General features: G+C 41.9%; 1 pseudogene; it reads left to right on the top strand.

The window, feature by feature from the left end:
* Nucleotides 1-1093: 1093 nt before the first annotated feature.
* On the top strand, nucleotides 1094-19196 carry LOC112215194 (annotated as a pseudogene).
* The last annotated feature ends 4479 nt before the right edge of the window (nucleotides 19197-23675 follow it).

Here is a 23675-nt window from a genome sequence, read left to right as displayed (position 1 = left end):
CAAAACCTGGCTCTAAAACAGATTATAGGAAATTAAGAGGTGAAAATAGACCAAATGATTAGGGTGAGGCACATTGAACGCCGTTTGGCGTTCTGAGAAGATTTGGCATGGGTCCTCAAATCCTCAAAATGCACCATCGAGAGCATCCTGACGGGTTGCATCACTGGTATGGCAACTGCTCGGCCTCCGAAGACAAGGCACTACAGAGGGTAGTGCGAACAACCCAGTACATCACTGGGGCTAAGCTTCCTGCCATCCAGGACCTCTATACCAGGCGGTGTCAGAGGAAGGCCCAAAACATTGTCAAAGACTCCAGCCACCCTAGTCATAGACTGTTCTCTCTGCTACCGCATGGCAAGTGGTACTGGAGCGCCAAGTCTAGGTCCAAGAGGCTTCTAAACAGCTTCTACCCCCAAGCCATAAGTCATCTAATCAAATGGCTACCTAGACTGGCTAGCCCCATTACCACAGAAAGCACTGAGCCAGGCTGAAACACCTGAATTTTGGAGCTGCCTTACTCAAGAAAGCAAAAAAGAGACCATGTTTGTGTGGCTTTATTAACTCAATTACATGTTTTAATATATTTTTTTTACATTGTTTGCAAACTGATATGGAACAGTGGAATAGAGATACTAAGTGCAGGGATTTTTTTAAAGTACAGAGGAAAGTCCGGGAGGGGAGGACGGCAGGAAGGGACAGAAGAGAGGAGGCTATTTTTACAAGATTAAGGGTGGGACACATCAGGTTGAATAAGATCTTGAATGTGATAGGAAAGTATCCAACAGGAAAGTGTGATTATTGCCTGGAATCAGAGACCGTGTAACATGTATTGCTACTGAGATCTAGTATGAGGGAGAAGGGGATACAGGAAATTAGTTAAGAGTATATTGAGCAGTACGTTATTAGATATTATCTCAAATATTTTGTTATATTTTTTAAGAGCAAAGTGGCTGGAAGGTCGACTTGAGTTTCTCCCTGTCTCTGGCCCACACTCCAGTACAGTAGGTGGCGGTAATGGTGCATAACGTTGGATGCCAGCTGCCAATAAAACCCACCGAAGAAGTACTTAATCGTAAACTTGTCCCTCCGGTCTTTGTTCATCACATGACATTGTGGGAGGTGTGGTGCTGAAGAGACAACAACGAAGATGGCGAGCTGTGGGAATTGCTTATGTTGTCAATGCTGCTGCAGGGATGAAGAGACCCGCACACCCGAGGAACTGGTATGAGATCAGTTACATAATGTGTTGAAATGCCTAAATTTGCAAATTATTTTGTGCGAGATTTCCAAGAAAAACTAAGCCTGTGTCCTGACTTCTTCGCCATGGCTGGAGAAAGCTAAACCCTCTTCTGTTGTGATGTTCTCATACGCTAAACATTTATGCACGCATGACTTAGTCGCTTTGGATAAACGCATCTGTTAAAAATGGCATATATTATTATATAATAGAAGTTTAGCTTGCTAGCTGTATTGTATGATAGCTAGATAAATGAAGAAATATTGAGTTAGACTATGTTTGCTATTTTGCTGTCGGAATAGTAATAGGCTGAATAAATGTTTTGGAGGAAATGTGTACTGAGTCAAACTAAACAACATGACAGCTAGCTAGCTGACAGTGGTTAGAAACTAGGCTGATTATTAGCCACTGGCACTACACTAGCTTGATGCTTGGCAAGCACAATCCATTCCATTTATCAAGAAACATTGTATGATCATGATGTTCATTGTTTAAGAGGCCCTTGTCAAACACACTGAAGAAGTGTATGTTGAAAGAGAGTTAAAACATCTAGCTGTTAATTTCCCTCAAACTATTCATAGCCTTGCACGTTGACCCAGGAAGAAACCTCTGCAACAGCTTGCTCCTTTGTTGGGGGTATTACTTATGTGGCACTATGTGTAGTAAGTGCCAGCTATCTTCTAATGAGGACTGGAAAGCAGTACTGCAATAACCTTATTTGTCAGACATAGTTCTGCATTGTTTTTTAAATTATTATTCATGCATAGGGCCTAATGTCAATGTCACATTCTTCAACCATCTCATTTCCAGACTATTCTTGGTGAAACTCAAGATGAGGAGGATGAGATCCTTCCAAGGAAAGATTATGAGGTGAGAAAGTCCCTTAGAAGCAGATGAACATCAAGATGTTGGCTTGACAATGGAGTAGGCAAGAGCACAAACAGATCTGGAACCAGGCTAGCTCTTGACCACATCTGTTGCCAGAGTACTAATATTGAAATCTGTCTCGCCAGATAAAGATACTAGAGACTCTATACAATTAAACGCACTCTGACTCATCTCCAAATGGTTCTCTCAGAGCCTGGATTATGACAGGTGCATCAATGAACCATATGTTGAAGTTCTGGAGGGAATGAACACTAAGGTATACTAAGAAATGAACCGTTGTACTGTGGTATTGTTTAAGTGATAAATGCATGTTTTAAGTTAGTTACAAAGTTGTTACTTAGTGATTAAAATGTTTTTCAAAAATTGCAGTTAATTTCCACAAACTGCATATTGCAATTGTGAGGAGTTGGTCTATATTTACATTTATTCTGACATGGGTACTCCTATCACATATTAGAAAGCCCAAAAGTATGAAGCTGTGAGGTGGATGCTGGTGTTTGCAATTGGAGTTTCAGTAGGCCTGGTAAGTGCCTTCATTTTCTATCCTGCATGTAGAGTCAGAGATGCTGAATTTTGGTTAGCTTACATACCGGTAAGCAAAAAACAATGACACTCTGTACATTCTCTGGAAATAATGTATGACGAAGGTATGGACGATGCCAAGTGCTACTGCCAAATGGCTGCATTCATTAGAAAATGCACATGAAACTCTTAACACTATTTTCTTTTCTTTCAGGTGGGCCTTTTTGTGGACTTTTTTGTAAGGCTCTTCACTAAGGTCAAATTCAACTTGGTGGGAAAATGTATCTATTTTTGGAAGATGGAATATTTCTAATTAATCATGTCTTTCTGATATTGAACATGCGTGACAGTAGTCATAATTCCCAAATCAACATATTAGTTAGTTGAGAGCAGTGAGGTGTGTGACAGACAGGGTTTTTCCTTAGCCAGTGTTTGCTAGCTGTGGAGGAGTGCAGTGCGAAAGGCTGCCTGACATTGTCGCTTTTCAAGCTGCTGGCCTTCAACATGACCTTCATCTTCATCGCCAGTGTGTTGGTCCTCATCGAGGTAAGGCCGATCTACACAAATACCTAACGTGTCCTTTCATGCTATTGTTATGCTATTACAGTCGACTCCTGAAAAATGCAGTGTCTTGGGACTGTTGGGATGGCGTGCGCTAAACCAAAGCATGCAGTTATCAGGAGCAATTAAAAAGGGACGACCAAACTATAGTGCACTTCAAAAGAGTTCGCACTTATCTGAAGTGCACTTATCAGTAGTCTGCCTGTACTGACCATACCCTCATTTTCAGAAGTAATGTGCATGCTCATAATCCCTCTGACAATACGCTTATTTTCAAAACTGCTGTTTTTTTCTAACTGTGGGATAGTTCTTTACATTTTATTTGCTTGTCTAGTGGTATCATATTAGAATTGTCCCAACTCCTACTGAACGTCCCTGTCCTGTGTCATTTAGCCAGTAGCTGCAGGCTTGGGAATCCCCGAGATCAAGAGCTACCTGAACGGCGTAAAGATACCCGGAATAGTCCGACTACGTACTTTCCTCTGCAAGGCCGTCAGAGTCCTCTTCACCGTAGTCTGAGGTACTTCAACATAGATGGAACTGGGTCGTATCCACTAGGCACCAAACAGACTGCAACAGACTATCTGAACTTGTCCAATAGAACGGTTCATTTTCGTTTTCTGTTGCAAAACATTTTGCTTCGGTGTGGACTAATGAATATGACCCTGACTTTCCAGAATCAACCATTATAGGATTAAACTAAAAGTAATCCAGTACCAATGCGTCTGTTCCGCCTCTGACTACGTGTTTGATCCTTCAGGTCTGTTTGTGGGGATGGAGGGTCCAATGATCCACAGCGGAGCCATCGCGGGAGCCGGCCTACCTCAGTTTCAGAGCATCACTTTCAAGAAGATCAACTTGGACTTCTCCTACTTCCGCAGTGACCGGTACAGGGACACACTCTACTAGTGTACAGTGCTAATAGCGCAGTAGTTCATCATTATAAGTTAAATGTCTGTGCTTAATCTTTATTACAGGAACAAGCGGGACTTTGTGTCGGTAGGGGCTGTGGCCGGGGTGGCTGCTGCGTTTGGGGCACCTATAGGGGGCACCCTCTTCAGCCTGGAGGAAGGCTCCTCTTTCTGGAACCAGGCACTCTCCTGAAAAGTGGTAGGTCGATGGACACGCATACATACGTACACACACAGGCAATTTATCTGTTAGTTGAAGTCATTGTAAGTCAGTTGCTGCTCTGAGGTACCCCTCTCTTCCTGTGTCTCCCTCCCCTCAGCTCTTCTGCTCCATGTCGACTACATTAACCCATAACTTCTTTCGCTATGGGATAAACTTTGAAAAATGGGGTTCGTTCCAGCTACCCGGCCTGCTCAACTTTGGAGAGTTCAAGGTACAAGCACTCATTCACATGCACAGACATTGCTTGTTCATATTTGAGTTGTGAGAGTATTATGTGGGTATTTTTGTAGATCCGCTATGAAACAATCAGACAGAACTGGAGTCTATCAAATGACTTGCATAATTTATTATCCCCCTTTACTCAACAAAAATATAAACACAACATGTAAAGTATTGTTCCCAGGTTTCATGGGCTGAAATTAAAGATCCCTGAAATGTTCCATTTGCACCAAAAGCTTGTTTCACTAAAGTTGTGTACAAATTGGTTTACATTCCTGTTAGTGAGAATTTCCCTTTGCCAAGATAATCAATCCACCTGAAAAGTGTGGCATATCAAGAAGCTGATCAAATAAGCATGATCATAACATGGTTGCACCTTATGCTGGGGACAATAAAAGGCCACTCAAAAATGTGCAGTTGTGTCACAACACAATGCCACAGATGTCTCAAGTTATGAGGGAGCATGCAAATGACATGCTGACTGCAGGAATGTCCACCAGAGCTGTTGACAGAGAATTGCATGTTCATTTCTCTATCATAAGCTGCCTCCAATGTTGTTTTTGGCAGGGGTTCAGCCATGGGTGGACCTATGGTCTCCCAGGCCCACCCATGGCTGAACACCTGCCCAGTCATGTGAAATCCATAGATTAGGGCCGAATGAATTTATTTCAGTTGACTGATTTCTTTATATGAACTGTAACTCAGTAAAATCTTAGAAATTGTTGTTATATATTTATATATGCAGTGCATTTATAAAGTATACAGACCCCTCCACTTTTTTCCACATTTTGTTATGTTACAGCCTTATTCTAAAATGGGTTAAATAGTTTTTTCCCTTCAATCTACACACAATACCCCTGCCCCATAATGACAAAGCAAAAACAGGTTTTTAGAATTTGTGCCTTTTAATGAGGAGTGGTTTCCGTCTGGCCACTCTACCATTATAGACCTGATTTGTGGAATGTTGCAGAGATGGTTTTCCTTCTGGAAGGTTCTCCTGTCTCCAGAGTAACTCTGGAGCTCTGTCAGAGTGACCATCGGGTTCTTAGTCAGCTCTCTGACCAAGGCCCTTCTCCCCTGATTGCTCAGTTTGGCTGGGCGGCCAGCTCTAGGAAGAGTCTTGGTGGTTCCAAACTTCTTCCATTTTAGAATGATGGAGGCCACTGTGTTCTTGGGGACTTTCAATGCTGCAGAATTGTTTTGGTACACCTCCCCAAATCTGAGCCTCGACGCAATCTTGTCTCGGAACTCTACGGACAATTCCTTAATCCTCATGGCTTTGTTTTTGTTCTGACATGCACTGTCAACTGTGGAAACTTAAACAGGCTTGTGCCTTTCCGAATCATGTCCGATCAATTGAATTTAGCACAGGTGGACTCCATTGAAGTTGCAGAAACATCTCAAGGATGATCAATGGAAACAGGATACACCTGAGCTCAATTTGAAGTCTCATAGGAAATGGTCTGAATAGTTACATAAATTAGGTGTTTTTAAAATTTTTAATACATTTTCAAAAATGTCTAAAAACCTGTTTTTGCTTTGTCATTATGGGGTATTGTGTGTGTATACTGATGGTGAAAAAAAATCTCAATCCATTTTGGAATAAGATTAATGTAACAGAAAAGGGGTCTGAATACTTTCCAAATGCATAAGTTGACACCTCATTCAAGGATTTCTTTATTTTTACTATTTTCTACTTTGTAGAATAATAGTGAAGACAAGCTATGAAAGGAAGACCCCGAGTTACCTCTGCTGCAGAGGATAAGTTAGAATTACCAGCCTTAGAAATTGCAGCCCAAATAAATGCTTCATAGAGTTCAAGTAACAGATACATCTCAACAACTGTTCAGAGGAGACTGTGTGAACCAGGCCTTCATGGACCAATTGCTGCAAAGAAACCACTAAAAGACACCAATAACAAGAAGAGACTTGCTTGGGTAAAGAAACACAAGCTTCATGAATCATGGAGGTGTTGTGATGGTGTAGGGGGGTGCTTTGCTGTTGACACTGTTGGTGATTTATTTAGAATTCAAGGCACTCTTAACCAGCATGGCTACCACAGCATTCTGCGGCGATTTGCCATCCCATCTGGTTTGCGCTTAGTTGGACTATCATTTGCTTTTCAACAGGACAATGACCCAAAACACACCTCCAGGCGGTATAAGGGCTATTTGACCAAGAGCGTGATGGAGTGCTGCATCCGATGACCTGGCCTCCACCATCACCTGACCTCAACCCAATTGAGATGGTTTGGGATGAGTTTGACCGCAGAGTGAAGGAAAAGGAGCCACCAAGTGCTCAGCATATGTGGGAACCCCTTCAAGACTATTGGAAAAACATTCCAGGTGAAGCTGGTTGAGATGATGACAGCTTTACACACTCTTGGCATTAAGGTAAAGGGTGGCTACTTTTGAAGAATCCCAAATATATTTGTATAAGTTTAACACTTTTTTGGTTACTACATGATTCCATATGTTATTTCATAGTTTTGATGTCTTCACAGTTATTTTACAATGTAGAAAATAGTAAAAATAAAGAAACACCCTTGTATGAGTAGATGTGTCCAAACTTTTGACTGGTACTGTGTGTGACACACACTAATTGGAAGACTTGGTGGGAAACATTACAATTAAAAATACTGTATACTATACAGATAACTGTCAAAATAATGGAAACACTATTGGAAATTAGGGATACAATGTATATCGAAAGTAGGTGCTTCCACACAGGTGCATCCCATCATTTGCTTAGGTTTCATTCTATTATACTAGTCTATTATACTAAACAAAAACATAAATGCAACAATTTCAAAGATTTTACAGAGTTACAGTTCATATAAGGAAATCAGTCAATGGAAAAATTAATTAGGCCCTACTTTATTGATTTCACATGCCTGGGAATACAGCTATGCATCTGTTGATCACACATACCTTTAAAAAATAAAAGTAGGCGAGTGGATCAGGAAACCAGTCATTATCAGGTGTAAACACAATTTGCCTCATGTAGCGCGACACATCTCCTTCACATAGAATTGATCAGTCAGGCTGTTTATTGTGGCCTGTGGAATGTTGTCCCACTCCTTTTCAATGGCTGGGAAAAGTTGCTGGATATTGTCGGGAACAGGAACATGCTGTTGTACACGTCAATCCAGAGCATCCCAAACATGCTCAATGGGTGACGCCATGTCTGGTAAGTATGTTGGTCATGGAAGAACTGGGACATATTCAGGTTCCAGGAATTGTGCACAGATCCTTGCGACATGGAGCAATGCATGATCATGCTGAAACATGAGGTGATGGAGGCGGATGAATGGCATGACAATGGGCTTCCAGGATCTCGTCACAGTATCACTATTGTGTTAGTTGTCCGTAGCTTATGCCTGCCCATACCATAACCCCACCGCCACCATGGGGCACTCTGTTCACAATGTTGACATTACAAACCACTTGCCCACACAATGCCAAATTCTCTAAAACAATGTTGGGGGCGGCTTATGGTAGAGAAATAAATATTAATTTACAGCTCTGGCGGACATTCCTGCCATCAGCATGCCAATTGCACGCTCCCTCAAAATTTGACACATCTGTGGCATTGTGTTGAGTGACAACCGCACATTTTAGAGTTGCCTTTTGTCCCCAGCACAAGGTGCACCTGTGTAATGATCATGCTATTTAATCAGCTTCTTGATATGCCACACCTGTTGAATGGATTATCTTGGCAAAGAAGAAATGCTCACGAACAGGGATGTAAACACATTTGTGGGATCTGTTATTTCAGCTCTTGAAACATGGGACCAACACTTTACATTTTGCGTTTATATTTTTGTTCAGGTTATTTTGGCTACCATGGCTTTGCCCCCCCCCCCCCATAGGTAGACAATACCCCCATCCACAGGGCATGAGTGGTCACTGAATCATTTGATGAGCATGAAAACGATGTGAACCATATGTCATGGCCATCTCAGTCACCAGATCTCAGCCCAAAGGAACTTCTGCAGCAGTGCCTGAAACAGCGTTTTCCACCACCATCATTAAAACAACAAATTATGGGATGTCTCGTGGAAGAATGGTGTCACATTCCTCCAATGGAGTTCCAGACGCTTGTAGAATCTATGACGAGGTGCATTGAAGCTGTTCTGGCTCGTGGTGGCCCAACGCCCTATTAAGACACTATGTTGGTGTTTCCTTTTATTTTTGCAGTTACCATTATGTATATATAAAAAATCACACTGGACTTAAAGTGTATCGTCCAATCAACTAATCACTCCAATCTTAATTCCATGTCCACAGACTAACATATCTTTCCCAATACACTACCATTATATTATTTCTCCCAGGACACTACCATTTTACTATTTCCTTTTGCAATACATCCTTATACACCGAGTGCACAAAACATTAGGAACACCTGCTCTTTCCATGCCGTAGACTGACAAGGGGAAAGCTATGATCCCTTATTGATGTCACTTGTTAAGTCCTCTTCAGTCAGTGTAGATCAGGGGTCTCCAACCTTTTCTAGCATGAGAGCTACTCTAACACCATGCCTGAACCGGACGCGCAACATCGTGTGCAAATTGATTCTGGCCCCCCGCACCAAATGCGTTCACAACACGCAGGCTGAAATATTTTTAAAAAACTCATAACATTTGTGGCAATTTAGCTAGCTAGTTTGCAGTTGCTAGCTAACTTGTCCATTTTAGCTAGCTTGTTGTTGCTAGCTAATTTGTCCTGGGATATACAGTTGAAGTCGGAAGTTTACATATACCTTAGCCAAATACATTTAAACTCAGTTTGCAATTCCTGACTTTTAATCCTAGTAAAAATCCCCTGTCTTAGGTCAGTTAGGATCACCACTTTATTTTAAGAATGTGAAATGTCAGAATAATAGTAGAGAGTGATTTATTTCAGCTTTTATTTCTTTCATCACATTGCTAGTGGGTCAGAAATGTTCATACACTCAGTATTTGGTAGCATTGCCTTTAAATTGTTTTATAGCTTGGGTCAAACGTTTCGGGTAGCCTTCCACAAGCTTCCCACAATAAGTTGGGTGAATTTTGGCCCATTCCTCCTGACAGAGCTGGTGTAACTGAGTCAATTGCACACACTTGTTCAGTTCTTCCCACAAATGTTCTATAGGATTGAGGTCAGAGCTTTGTGTTGGCCACTCCAATACCTTGACTTTGTTGTCCTTAAGCCATTTTGCCACAACTTTGTAAGTATGCTTGGGGTCATTGTCCATTTGGAAGACCCATTTGCAACCAAGCGTTAACTTCCTGACTGATGTCTTGGGATGTTGCTTCAATATATCCACATCATTTCACTGCCTCATGATGCCATCTATTTTGTGAAGTGCACCAGTCCATCCTGCAGCAAAGCCACAACATGATGCTGCCAACCCCTGTGCTTCACGGTTGGGATGGTGTTCTTCAACTTGCAACCCTCCCCCTTTTCCTCCAAACATAACGATGGTCATTATGGCTCAAACAGTTCTATTTTTGTTTCATCAGACCAGAGGACATTTCCCCAAAAAGTACAATCTTTGTTCCCATGTGCAGTTGCAAACCGTAGTCTGGCTTTTTTATGGTGGTTTTGGAGCAGTGGCTTCTTCCTTGCTGAGGTGCCTATCAGGTTATGTCTATATATTACTTGTTTTGCTGTGAATATAGATACTTTTGTACCTGTTTCCTCCAGCATCTTCACAAGGTCCTTTGCTGTTGTTCTGGGATTGATTTGCACTTTTTGCACCAAAGTACGTTAATCTCTAGGAGACAGATTGCGTCTTCTTCCTGAGCAGTATGACGGCTGCGTGATCCCATGGTGTTTATACTTGCGTACTATTGTTTGTACAGATGAACGTGGTACCTTCAGGCATTTGGAAATGTCTCCCAAGGATGAACCGGACTTGTGGAAGTCTGAGGTCTTGGCTGATTTCTTTGGATTTTTCCATGATATCAATCAAGTTTGAAGGTAGGCCTTGAAATACATCCACAGGTACACCTCCAATTGACGCCAATTAGCCTATCAGAAGCTTCTAAAGCCATGACGTCATTTTCTGGAATTTTCCAAGCTGTTAAAAGGCACAGTCAACTTAGTGTATGTAAACTTCTGACCCACTGGAATTGTGATACAGTGAATTATAAGTGAAATAATCTGTCTAAACAATTGTTGGAAAAATTACTTGTGTCATGCACAAAGTAGATGTCCTAACCGACTTGCCAAAACTATAGTTTGTTAACAATACATTTGTGGAGTGGTTGAAAAATGAGTTTTAATGTATTTAAACTTCCAACTTCATCTGTGCTTTCAATGTGTTATCCCAAAAGGTGCGTAAACTGTTGTGGGAAAAAACTTAAGATTTACATTTACTCTTCACTACAACACTGTCAAATTTATTGGATACGGGAGCTATATGTTTTTGACAGTTTGATGGAACGCATGAAGAAAATGCATGTAGCGTACTTTCAGAATTGCTTGGCGAGCTACGCACAGATAGGCTGTGAGCTACTGGTAACTCACAAACTACCTTTTGGACCTCTCATGTAGATGAAGGGGAGGAGACAGGTTAAAGAAGGATGTTTAAGCCTTGGGACAATTGAGACATGGATTGTGTATGTGTGCCATTCAGAGGGTAAATGGGCAAGACAAAAGATTTAAGTGCCTTTGAATGGGGTATGGTAGTAGGTGCCAGACGCACCGGAGTGTGTTAAAAAACTGCAACACTGCTGGGCTTTTCACACTTAGCAATTTCCTGTGTGTATCAAGAATGGTCCACCACCCAAAGGACATCAAGCCAACTTGACACAACTGTGGGAAGCATTGGAGTCAACATGGCCCAGCATCCCTGTGGAATGCTTTCGAACACCTTGTAGAGTCCATGCCCCGAGGAATTGAGGATTTTCTGAGGGCAAAAGAGGGTGCAGCTCAATATTAGGAAATCGTTCCTTATGTTTGGTACTTTACTGTGATGTCTGTGATATTTTAATTCGTGTATTTTACTGTGATTACTGTCTTGAACCTCTCTATTTGTAGCAGTTCTACCAAGATTGCCCTAAAAATAAATACTTTACCTAAGTGTATAATTTCCCATTGATTGATTGGTCTTTTTCAGATCTAACAGTACTATTTGTAGGTTCATCTGAACACACATTGACTTAACAACCACTACTGGACCTGGCTCCAAAACCGAGCCAGCGAAGGACAGTAACAAAAAATCTGATCGATTGGTTATGTTCACTCGTGGTAGTCTGCACCGGTCTGACTCTTCAATAGTTGTCAAACCTCTCACCCTTTTTAACGATTTTCTAGTAGTCATTTTAAGCCTGGCATGGCTTTTCATTGGAGGCAAATGTAACAGTGTTGCTTCCGTCCCTCTCCTCGCCCCTACCTGGACTCGAACCAGGGACCTCAACAACTGCCTCCAACGAAGCATTGTTACCTATCGCTCCACAAAAGCAGCGGCCCTTCCCGAGCAAGGGAAACAACTACTTCAAGGTCTCAGAGCGAGTGACGTCACCGATTTGAAACGCTATTAGCGCTCACCCCGCTAACTAGCTAGCTATTTCACACCGGTTACGCTCACCCCCCTTTTGACCTCCTCCTCTTCCGCAGCAACTAGTGATCCGGGTCACAGCACCAATAATGTAACAGTGTTGCTTCCGTCCCTCTCTTCGCCCCAGCCTTGGCTCGAACCAGGGACCCTCTGCACACATCAACAACAGTCACCCTCGAAGATCGTTGCCTATCGCTCCACAAAAGCTGCAGCCCTTGCTGAGCAAGGGAAACAACTACTTCAAGTTCTCGGAGCGAGTGACGTCACCAATTGAAACGCTATTAGCGCACACCCGTTAACTAGCTAGCTATTTCACACTGGTTACACAGACAAACCAATGAATTCCTTTCTCTTTTGAGTAATTGCCTCTTCCATTTTTGTGGCAGAGCTGCGATGTGGGTACAGTGTTTTGTATGTGGCTCTGTGTGTGCATATGATGATAAAGTGACTTGAGTTCTACACCTCCATGTATGTCCATCCCTCTCCCACAGTGTTCAGATGGGGATATGAAGTGCCACCTGTGGACTGTGGTTGACCTGGCCTTCTTTATCCTGATGGGGGTGGTGGGAGGGCTGCTGGGGGCCTTCTTCAATTACATCAACAAGAGGCTGGACAAGTACTGCATGTGACATGTCCACCCCAAGGCCAAGTTTATCAGGTAACTGCTGAGAAACACACCGTACCATACAAAAGCATGAACACACACACACACCTTTTTTATGCTCCTATGTCGTTGCTGCAGTTGTTGAAAATATTTTTTTCTAATTATTAATATGAAACGTATATATGTTGTGTAGTCTTCTACTTTTAGCCTAATTATCAAATAATTTCAATCAATCAACATTCCCGTCTGAGTGGAACGGCATTCGTCTGAGTGGAACGGCATTCGTCTGAGTGGAACGGCATTCGTCTGAGTGGAACGGCATTCGTCTCAAAAAGGTCGTCATTTATCGTTCATCTCTTATTCTTCCTCTACTCCCTCTCTAGGGTCCTGGAGAGCCTGCTGGTCGCCATGGTGACGACGGTGGGGATATTCGTGGCGTCCATAATGTTGGCGAATGTCGCGACTTGGCCTCCCCCACAACCAACAACAGTACAGCGCCGGTACGTTTGGTAGAGCTGAACTTCGTTTAAAAAAAAGTGAAGCATATAAAAAAGCAAGTTATAAACAAACATAAAACAATGTCATAATCATCCTGAAACAAGCACTGAAAGCATATTGGAACACAGCATGATCATAAAAACAACCTAGAATCAAACAAAAGCCATCCTTAAATAGTTTGTCTTGTGTGTTTTCTATTGTCTCTCTGACATCTTTCGGCAGATTAGTCGCCTGTGTTGAATGACTTAAAATGTCATTGATCCCAACCCTGCTAACAAGGGGGGCGGTTCAGGAGGGTGCATTGTTTCAAACCAATGTAATTGTCTGTCATGTAGAATAGAGAATCCGGTTAGCTCGGCTCATTACATTTCTATCTGCAACGTCACTGAATATACCCCAGTTTCAACATTTCTCTTAATTGAACATACCCAGTACCACTGCTCAGTTGGTTGAGCTGTGTAGCAACTTGCCTAGTGTAAATGAACCAATTCATCTGGCAGAACACACTCCCACTCCAGTATTACACAGTCACTGTGTCCATATTTCACATTTCAACACTTTGGCTGTGATCTTTGGTATATTCCTTACCAGTCTCTCCAGGCCTCCAGTCTAGTGTACACTTAGGTCCTTCAGAAATGGAATTTTGCATTTTTAATGGCTCCCACACTGGACAGACATTTTGCAGTGCATACATGTAAGAATAGATAGTTAATAGTAATAATAGTTATTCTGTCCCAACAAGACGTACAACGACATGGCCACTCTGTTCTTCAATTCTCAGGAGGTGGCCATCCACCAACTTTTCCACCAGGACGGTGAGACAGGACCTGACCTAGGATCAGTTTGACATTTTAGATCAGGGTGTCCCAATAGGCGGCCTGCGGGCCAAATTTGTCCCATCGCTGAATGTAATTGGGGACCCCTATTTTAGGCCATAACAAATGAGATTATGGACAGGCTCCCATTTGATCTGAAGGGCAAAACATATCCCACTCTTGTACTAAACAGCATGCTCAATGAAGAATCTCCATGTAAAAGTACTTCTTAGTTCCAGGACCAGGCTTAATCTATGTTTTCTTTGAACAGGGCTGTCTCTATTGGGTGCGTGTGCGTGCGTTACATTGTTTGTGGGCCTAATAATAAAGCTGTCATCTAACCTTTTCAATGTGGCATTAACACAACCAGTCATGATGTTTTCTTCTGATTGTAAAACAAATCCCTTCAAAAAGTAGGCTACCTGTGCATGTTCGTCCACTCCAAAAGAATTCCAGTGTCCAAACTGTCACTGCATGTACACTCTGATGAATGGAAATAGATATCTGTTTATAAAAAGAACTAAAAGTGGGCCTAATGCCCTAATGCCTCCATTGATTAGGCCTCCATTAATTGATGCGTGTTGTTGACAAATTGACCTTTTTTGTACCCTGAAAAGTCAGGACACCTGAAATGGGGCTGAAACAGGGATGGTCACCCTAACACATTCATGGTCAATTTACTAGACTAGGCTACAATGTGAATTACCATGAACTTCAAATAGGCCTACCAGTAGACAGTGATGTAGTAGTAAAAAACACAAGGTGGGTAAACTCTGATTGCTGGTCACGGTGAAAAAAGTAACATGCATTTTTCAGAAAAAGGTGGTCAACCTGCGTTTACCCACCACCAGACCTACAGTGCCAGTAGCCTACCCTCTTAGCCGAGGCAATTTTACACACATGAGCACACGCAGAACAGGTAACCTACATTCAATTTAATAGACCTACATGAGATGAATCAAAACATGTGTACACCCTAGTTCATGAGTTGAATGCTTGGAATCCTCACATATGTGACGTAAAACTCTACCTTTCCTTACAGTGATGACATTTATGACCGTGTTATTTGTCATTATTAAGCATTTAACAATTGAATTAGAACATTGAACTTAAACCCTGTGTGAATCCTGGATCTTGGAGGTCTCGGAAAGTGCACTGTAAGTGTAACTATGCCTACCCAATAGTTAATTATGCTTCGCAATGAAAACTGTTGTCAAGGGTACACATATACAAAATAATGTAGGACTATGCCATTGCAAAATCGAATGCTTCTAACCCGAAAGTCAACTACTGTCATTAACATATACTTGTTGAATGGATTGGATGCACATTGGTGTCGAGCTGAAGGCTAGTTGTCTAGTGTTATTGTAGACCATGATCAGCTGAGCCAGGAAAGAAAATATTAGATGATCTACTTCTTGCCACGGACGGCACGGAGAACACGAATACCAGAAATACAAAGCAATGAGCGCTCTAAACAACTGACTGACAAAAGCAAACAATTATAAGTCAACGAATAAATCTAAAGCATTGGAATAAAGGCTATTTTATCAAGGACACGTGGCAAACAAATGGCGCAAATGAGGAAGTGCAAAGGAAAATCTATGCGTTTTTAAAGGAGCTCAGCTGAGGCTGAAATTCAGCAATACTGAGTGAACAGCGCCACTGTCGAGCCAGCTATAGAATTATACAGTACCAGTCATGGACAGGGAGACAGTTTGTGCAGCCACGTAGAAATAAATCATTTAAACCATGACAGAGAAGTGGGGGTGTTTTGTTTAATTTGAAAGCTTTTATTTTCATATTTACCACTGTAAAACATATTAATCCCTGGATCGTAAACACATAGGAGAATGGTTCAATTAGCGTTATTTAGAGACCACCCCAAAGTTTGACTTTTGTTGCATTAAGGGGAGCTAATGTCTCATTCAGGGGAGCTCCCGGGTAATTTGCACCCCGGCCCCTGGTCTCACTCCCTATACATATACAAACTGAAAGATATAAATGTGCTTGTTTCAGTGTGATGGCTAGACTTTAGTCATTCATTATACTGAACATAATGAACACCTCTGTGGCCTGCTATATATTTATCCTCAGGAGTGAACAACTCTGCAGTTCTGCTAGATTTTTTCTTCTTCTCCCTGGCACTTCCTGTAACTGCTGTGGTTGTTTTACGAGGTAGAACATCAGCAGGACTGAGGCCCCTGAGGACTCGGCTGGAGTTGTGCAGCCCCTGCTGTATTGAGCCTCCTTGTCATGTGACGTGTCATTTACTGTGACGTGTGACGTGTCTGTCTCTGTAGGTACTTTCAGCCCCGTGACGCTGACAGTGTTCTTTGTGCTGTGCTTCCTCTTAGCGTGCTGGACGTATGGCGTGTCGGTTGCCCAGTGGCCTCTTTGTGCCCTCACTGCTCTGTGTTGGCGCTTTCGGACACCTGGTGGCCAACCTCCTCAATATGTAAGGACAACGTTCTGATAATGTTCTAGAAATGTTAGGCCAACGTTCTCACAATCAAATGTTCTCGAAATGTAAACCCAGCGTTCAGATAATCTGTACTCAAATACGGAAGGCCAACCGTCTCATAGCAAAAGGTCCATGAATGGTCATGGTGTATATCAGAGTCATAGACATGTAGCTATATACTGCTCTGGTTTATATGATTTGAAATCTGTTGGTTTGGAAATCTCTCACCTACTTTCCCAGTGCCAGTATTTATAAAATATAGTTTTGGCTCTTCTCATGGAGTTTCTATCTCTTGGAAAGTGAAAAATGCTTAGAAATGCAACTTTTTAGAGATGACATCCTCTGAGAGGGAATCTGCTGACCGGACATGTTCTCTCACCGCCTCTCTCTCTCCCGCTCTATGAGTTTCTCTCTCTTCAGCCCACTTCTACTTCTTCCTCGGCTTTGTCAGACCTGGGTATTTTCAGTTATGCTCAACCGAGGGTAATGACTGCTATGTGTCACACTAGGATGTCTGTGGGAGAGAGTTATCTTAACTGGCTGCTTATTCCAAAAAAGTTATCTTTATAGTTATTGGTTCAAGGATTAGTTTTGTGTTTCTAGGAACAAGAAGATAATGCAATTTGAGTCAACACTGCTAGAAGTAAGCCTGAGAGTCTTCTGCATGCTTTTATGCTCACTTCCTGACACTGCTCTTTCTGATTGGCTCCTTTGGCTGTCCTGTTGCCACAGCAACCTGGGGATAGACATCTACTCCGGGACCTTTGCTCTACTTGGAGCAGCTGCCTTCCTGGGAGGTGTGGTCTGGATGACCATCAGCTTGACTGTCATTCTCATCAAATCAACCAATGAGATCACCTACAGCTTGCCCATTATGACAACGCTCATGGTAAAGTACACTTCATTGATTTGAACTTACATTCACAATTTAGTGCACTTGTGTCAGTGTTGGTGCTTACAGGATGGTGTGTGTGTGCTCAGGTGGACAGGGGATTTCTGCAAAAAGGGCATCTATGACATCCACATTCATCTGAGAAGAGTGCCAATGCTGGAGTGGGAAATGGAGATGGACAAGTAAGAAACAAATACTACATTTATGATAGAAAAGATCAGTAGTCATTAAACAGACACTTGTATCCAAATGAACTTCAAGCTAACACGTTTTTCTTCAGTATACACATACAGTATGCTGCGTGGTCCTTTTACAACTTTAGCCAACTGTGTAATCTGCTGCTGTGTTCAATTCCAATTCAAGTCACTCAATTCAGGAAGGGATAAAAAAATGTTTTCTAAATAAACACTTGATATAAATAGCTTCTGCTTTTCAGTTTCTTGAAGACCTTGAAAATAGATGACCTTTTTTTCAATGAATGAATTTGGACCCTAACACGGGCACGTATGTGTCTCTCGTTTGTCTCCCAGACTGACAGCCAGTGACATCATGGAACCCAACCCGACGTACGTGTACCCCTACGTGTATCCAGTCCCTGGTGAGCATCCTGCGCACCACCGTCTACCACGCTTTCCCCGTGGTTACCGAGAACAGGGACAACGAGCACAAGTTCATGAAGGGCAACATCCTCATCAGCAACAACATTCGCTTCAAGGTAAGGAGCCAGGGCCACGTGCAGATAGAAATGTCATGAATAGAGCCGACATGATTTCTTATTCCAGATGTTAGAGGTATGTTTGTTCCACATAACTTGTTTCTATCTGAACCTTTCACAAAGTTGTGTCCTGGGGTGTAATCATAGTCGCAGACCGTAGCAAAATGTTTGGCCTTTTGCAAAACTCATTGCAATGGAAACCGTTTACTGAACCAAATGGAAGCAAATGGTGGGGGGGAACTACCTGAATTTGTTCAAAATAAACTAGTTTTCGTTGCAAAACGTTTTCCATTGTTCCCGTTTTTGCAACAGACCAAACGTTTTTGCTACTGTCTGCAACTAATGAACCCCCCTTGCTGAAGGTGCCCTAGCCATACCACAAGCTGCCACCAGGGGGAGTCAGAGCTCTATTATACTGTATAATGCATGGGCTGGTGCCATCTACAGTACCTTAAAGTATTCATACCTCTTGACTTATTCCACATTTTTTGTATTACAGCCTGAATTTACCATGGATTAGATGTTTTTTCTCTCACCCATCTACATACACAATACCCCATTTTGACAAAGTGACATGTTTTTTTTATTTTTATGTTTGCAAATATATTGAAAATGAAATACAGACATGTAATTTACATAAGTATTCACACCCCTGAGTCAATACTTTGTAGAAGCACCTTTGGCGGCGATTACAGCTTTGAGTTATCTTTGGTATGTCTGAATCAGCTTTGCACATCTAGAATTGGGGATTTTCTCCCATTTCTCCTTGCAGATTTTCTCAAGCTCTGTTAAATCAGATGGAGAAGGGCGGTGAACAGCCATCTTCAAGTCTTTCCACAGATTCTTGATGGGATTCAAGTCTGGACTTTGGCTGGGCCACTCAAGGACTTTCACATTCCAGCGTTGCTTTGGCTGTATGTTTGGGGTCATTGTCCTGTTGGACTGTAAATCTTCACCCCAGTCTAAGATTGTTTGCACTCTGAAACAGGTTCTCGTATGCCTGTATTTGCCTTCATTCATTGTTCCCTCTATCCTTACCTGTCTCCCAGTCCCTGCCGCAGAAAATAAGATATTTCTGTATTTTATTTTCAATACATTTGCAAACATTTCTAAAAACATATTTTCACTCTGTCATGGGGTATTGTGTGTAGATGGGTGAGAAAAATATATTTGATACATTTTGAGTTCAGACTGTAACACAAGAAAATGTGGAATAAGTCAAGGGGTATGAATACTTTCTGAAGGCACTGTATAAGCCTGTTAATTTGGCCCTATTTGTAGGTTATTGTTCCTTTCCTTCTTGTAGTGTTGTTACTGTAAAGCACGGTGTGACGTGTTGTTGATTTTAAAGGGCTGTGTAAATCACATGGGATTTACTGATTTGACACGATTGGATAGACGACAACAAACATTCTATTTCTATGTCAGGGCAGTGGTTATATCAAGGGAATGTAGGAAACAGGGATGCACAGACAGTGAGTTGTTCATGGTCTCTTGCTGTAAGAACCTTTACACTAAATCAACAGGAAAGTGTGTATGTGTGTGTGTGTGTGTGTGTACATGGGAGCTTAGTGGTTAGAGCATTGGGCCAGTAACCGAAAGGTCGCTAGTTTAAATCCCAGAGCCGACAAGGTGAAAAATATGTTGACATGTCCACGAGCAAGGCACTTAACCCTAATTGTTCCAGGGTCGCTGTTGATAATGGCTGACCCTGGCCATGACCTCACTGCCCGAGGGTGTCTCGGGGAGAGTTGGGATATGCATAGAACACATTTCCATGTCACAAATGTGTATAATACACACTTGTACATGTGTGAAAAAGGACAAATATAAGCATCCACCAAATAATGTTTTATTATTTTCTATGCTTACGTGTGTAACCCTGTAACCCTATGGAAACATATGGGGGCCTATTACAACCATCGATGGTGACCAGATATCGGCAGCTGATCTCTCATGATCTCTTGTGATGAATTTACCGGCACAACTAATCTCAATTGCAACCATTTTTGGTCACCTCATTACCACTCCTTATTTGATTTGTTTCATGCAGTCCATTAAAGTCGCAGTAGGTAGCTTTTGGGGCAGCCTGGGAAAATTCACGTAGAAATGTGAGTTATAGAAAGTCTGAGAAGCGGTATATCTATGTTCTATGTGTGCTATTTATATTCATACTTTGAAATTATATTATGTGAGATACATGGATAACTGCTTCTTCTGGGGAGTGCCAATATGGCCCACTGGTGGCTTCAAAGCCTCTCATTGGACAATAGATAGTATCAGCGTTCCAGGGTTTATACATATCATTGGTTAACACAGTGGTATGTGCGAAGTTCAGCTTTTTTGTTGTAATGGACCCATAGCTTCTAGGTCTTAATATAGGTCAGGGTTCCCCAACTGGCAGAGATTGGTTTTATTTGGCCCTCAAAGTTTTCTGAGCAAAAACAAAAAACATGTTTTATTTTTGAGTCTTTTTTCATTGTGGGACATAAAAGATGATGATAACCAGGAAATCACCTCCAAGTGATTTTTAATTTTGTAAATCTGTTCCCAAGTATTCCCATGCATAATAGAGAGATGTTATCATGTACAAATGGTAGGTTTGAAATGATTGTTTTAGTCTAAAATACACTGAATATACCAAACATTAAGAACATTTTCCGAATATTGAGTTGCACCACCCCCTTTTGTTCTCAGAAAACCTTAAAATTGTCGGGCATTTACTCTACAAGGTGTCAAGTGTTCTACAGGGATGCTGGCCCATGTTGACCCCAATGCTTCCCACAGTTGTCAAGTTGGCTGGATGTCCTTTGGGTGGTGAACCAATCTTGATACATATGGGTAACTGTTGAGGATGAAAAACCCAGCAGCCTTACTACCATACCCCTTCAAAGGCACTTAAATATTTTGTCTTGCCCATTCACCCTCTGAATGGCACACATACACAATCCATGTCTCAATTGTCTCAAGGCTTAAACATCCTTCTTTAACCTGTCTCCTCCCCTTCATCTACACTGATTGAAGTGGATTTAACAAGTGACATCAATATGGGATCATAGCTTTCACCTGGTTTCACATGGTCAGTCTATGTCATGGAAAGAGTAGGTATTCTTAATGTTTTGTGTACTCAGTGTATAACTGTTTAGTCTTCTTGATCAATTTGCAGTCTACAAATGATTGGTGATTATGTTCCGCCCCCCGACCATCCGCTCAAGAAGACATTGACCTGCGGTTGAATCTAGTTGATGATCCCTGATGTAGGGCTTCAAATCAAATGTTATTGGTGACATACACATTTAGCAGATATTATTGCGGGTGTAGCGAAATGCTTGTGTTCCTAGCTCCAACAGTGCAGTAGTATCTAACAATACACAACAACACACACATCTAAAAGTAAAAGATTGGAATTAAGAAATATATAAATATTAGGATGAGCAATGTCAGTGGCATTGACTAAAATACAGTATATACGTATGAAATGAGTAAAGCAGTATGTAAACATTATTAAAGTGACTTGTGTTCCATGTCTATGTACATAGGGCAGCAGCCTCTAAGGTGCAGGGTTGAGTTACCGGGTGGTAGCCGGCTGGTGATGACTATTTAACAGTCTGATGGCCTTGAGATAGAAGCTGTTTTTCAGTCTCTCGGTCCCAGCTTTGATGCACTAGTTCTAACCTCGCCAACCGGATGATTGCGGGGTGAACAGGCTGTGGCTCGGGTGGTTGATGTCCTTGATCTTTTTGGCCTTCCTGTGACATCGGGTGCTGAAGGTGTCCTGGAGGGCAGGCAGTGTGCCCCCGGTGTTGGGCAGACCGCACCAACCTCTGGAGAGCCCTGCGGAAGCGGGCGGTGCAGTTGCCGTACCAGGCGGTGATACAGCCCGACAGGATGCTCTCAATTGTGCATCTGTGAAAGTTTGAGGGTCTTAATGTATACATCGGTACATCTTCTTTGTTTCCTGTGAGAAGTGGAGAGATGCCCATTATTTTCTAAGAAGAGTGCAGAGTTACCAAGCAGACACAATGCTTGACGTGATGTGTCCAAACAGATACTATGGTATGTTCTAACCACTGAAGTCATAACCACATGTTAGCACTGATGTCTTTACCCCATTACTGCAGTCATGAACCAGGTAATGACCCATCCTCTATTTAATTAACAAGCATGTTTAGAAGGAGAAGCATGTGTAAGGGAGTGTGTACAATTATTACTGTGAATTGGGGCACCAGTCTGTTATGGGACAGAAATTGTATTTTAAGGCAACCTGACTTATTTTAACAATACATTTATAAGACAACAATGAAAATACTAGGAATAATATGGATTCATCTGAAGGTATAAATTATTTTGAGGTCACATTTACCAAAATAAGAAGACCACACAATTCCTTTATACAATCAACACTTGAAGACGCTAATCAAAATATCTACAAAACATAATGAAAATTATCATGGAAATAGGTAGTATAGGGAATAGAATGAAATATGAAAAGCTTAAGTGTACTGCTTAGTGTATGGGCGCTTCAATTCCAATTCCTGTACCAGATCTTATTTAGGGGCTTAATAGCAAAGGGGGTGAATTACATATCCGCGCACCACAGGGCATGAAAGGGATAACGAATCCCGTTGTTTGTGTCGTCCATGTCGGGAAAGTTCCTACGTAATTGCGCTAACTCAGGCGCTTCACTAAATCACATTTGACATTGTCCGTAAACTTGAGTTAATTTGTACACAAAAAAAAATCACAATGATGGAAAGACCTGTGTGTTGTTAATGCAGACAGAGAAGAGCTCCAACTTCTTAACCATAGCCTCAATTTTATCCCGCACATTGAATATAGTTGTGGAGAGTCCCTGTAATAGATTCAAATCATTCAGGCAAGATAAAACATCATCCAGATAGGCCCGTCGTGTGAGAAATTCATCATCATACAAGCAGTCAGACAAGTGAAAATGGTCAGTAAAGAAAAGTTTAAGCTTGTCCCTCAATTTTAAAAAAAGTGTCTCAATACTTTGCCCCTTGATAACCAGCGCATGTCTGTATGTTGTAAAAGTGTTACATGGTCACTGCCCATTATCATTGCATAATGCAGAAAATACACAAGAGTTCAGGGGCCTTGCTTTAATGAAGTTAACCAGTTTCACTATGTCTCCTTGTCAGGGCTTTTGCGCCATCAGTACAGATACCAACACATCTTGACCACCAACGTCCATTTGACGTCACAAAGCTGTCCAGCACTTTAAAAATATCCTCTCTTGTTGTCCTGGTTTCCAGAAGAGGATGTCTTCCTTAATTATTTGATGAAGGCAATTTTTGGGCCTTTCCCCCCCAACATTGTCCCAGCCATATCCACGGGAGCAGGAAGAATTAAGTCCTCCACAATAGAATGGGGCTTGCCTGTTCTAGCCACTCGGTAGCTCACCATATAAAACTCTTCTAGCCCCTTCTTATTAATGGTATGTTGCCTTTATTCATGTCTTACTACTCGAAAATGTCTTCTTAATTCTCAATCAAAAAACTTGCGTGGCATGTTTCGTTTCTAAATGTCTTCGCAAGAGTGAAGGTTTCATTGAGTTGTG

This window comes from Oncorhynchus tshawytscha, linkage group LG16 (assembly GCF_018296145.1).
Source record: "Oncorhynchus tshawytscha isolate Ot180627B linkage group LG16, Otsh_v2.0, whole genome shotgun sequence".
Taxonomy (NCBI): domain Eukaryota; kingdom Metazoa; phylum Chordata; class Actinopteri; order Salmoniformes; family Salmonidae; genus Oncorhynchus; species Oncorhynchus tshawytscha.
This window is presented reverse-complemented; position numbering and strand designations above follow the sequence as displayed.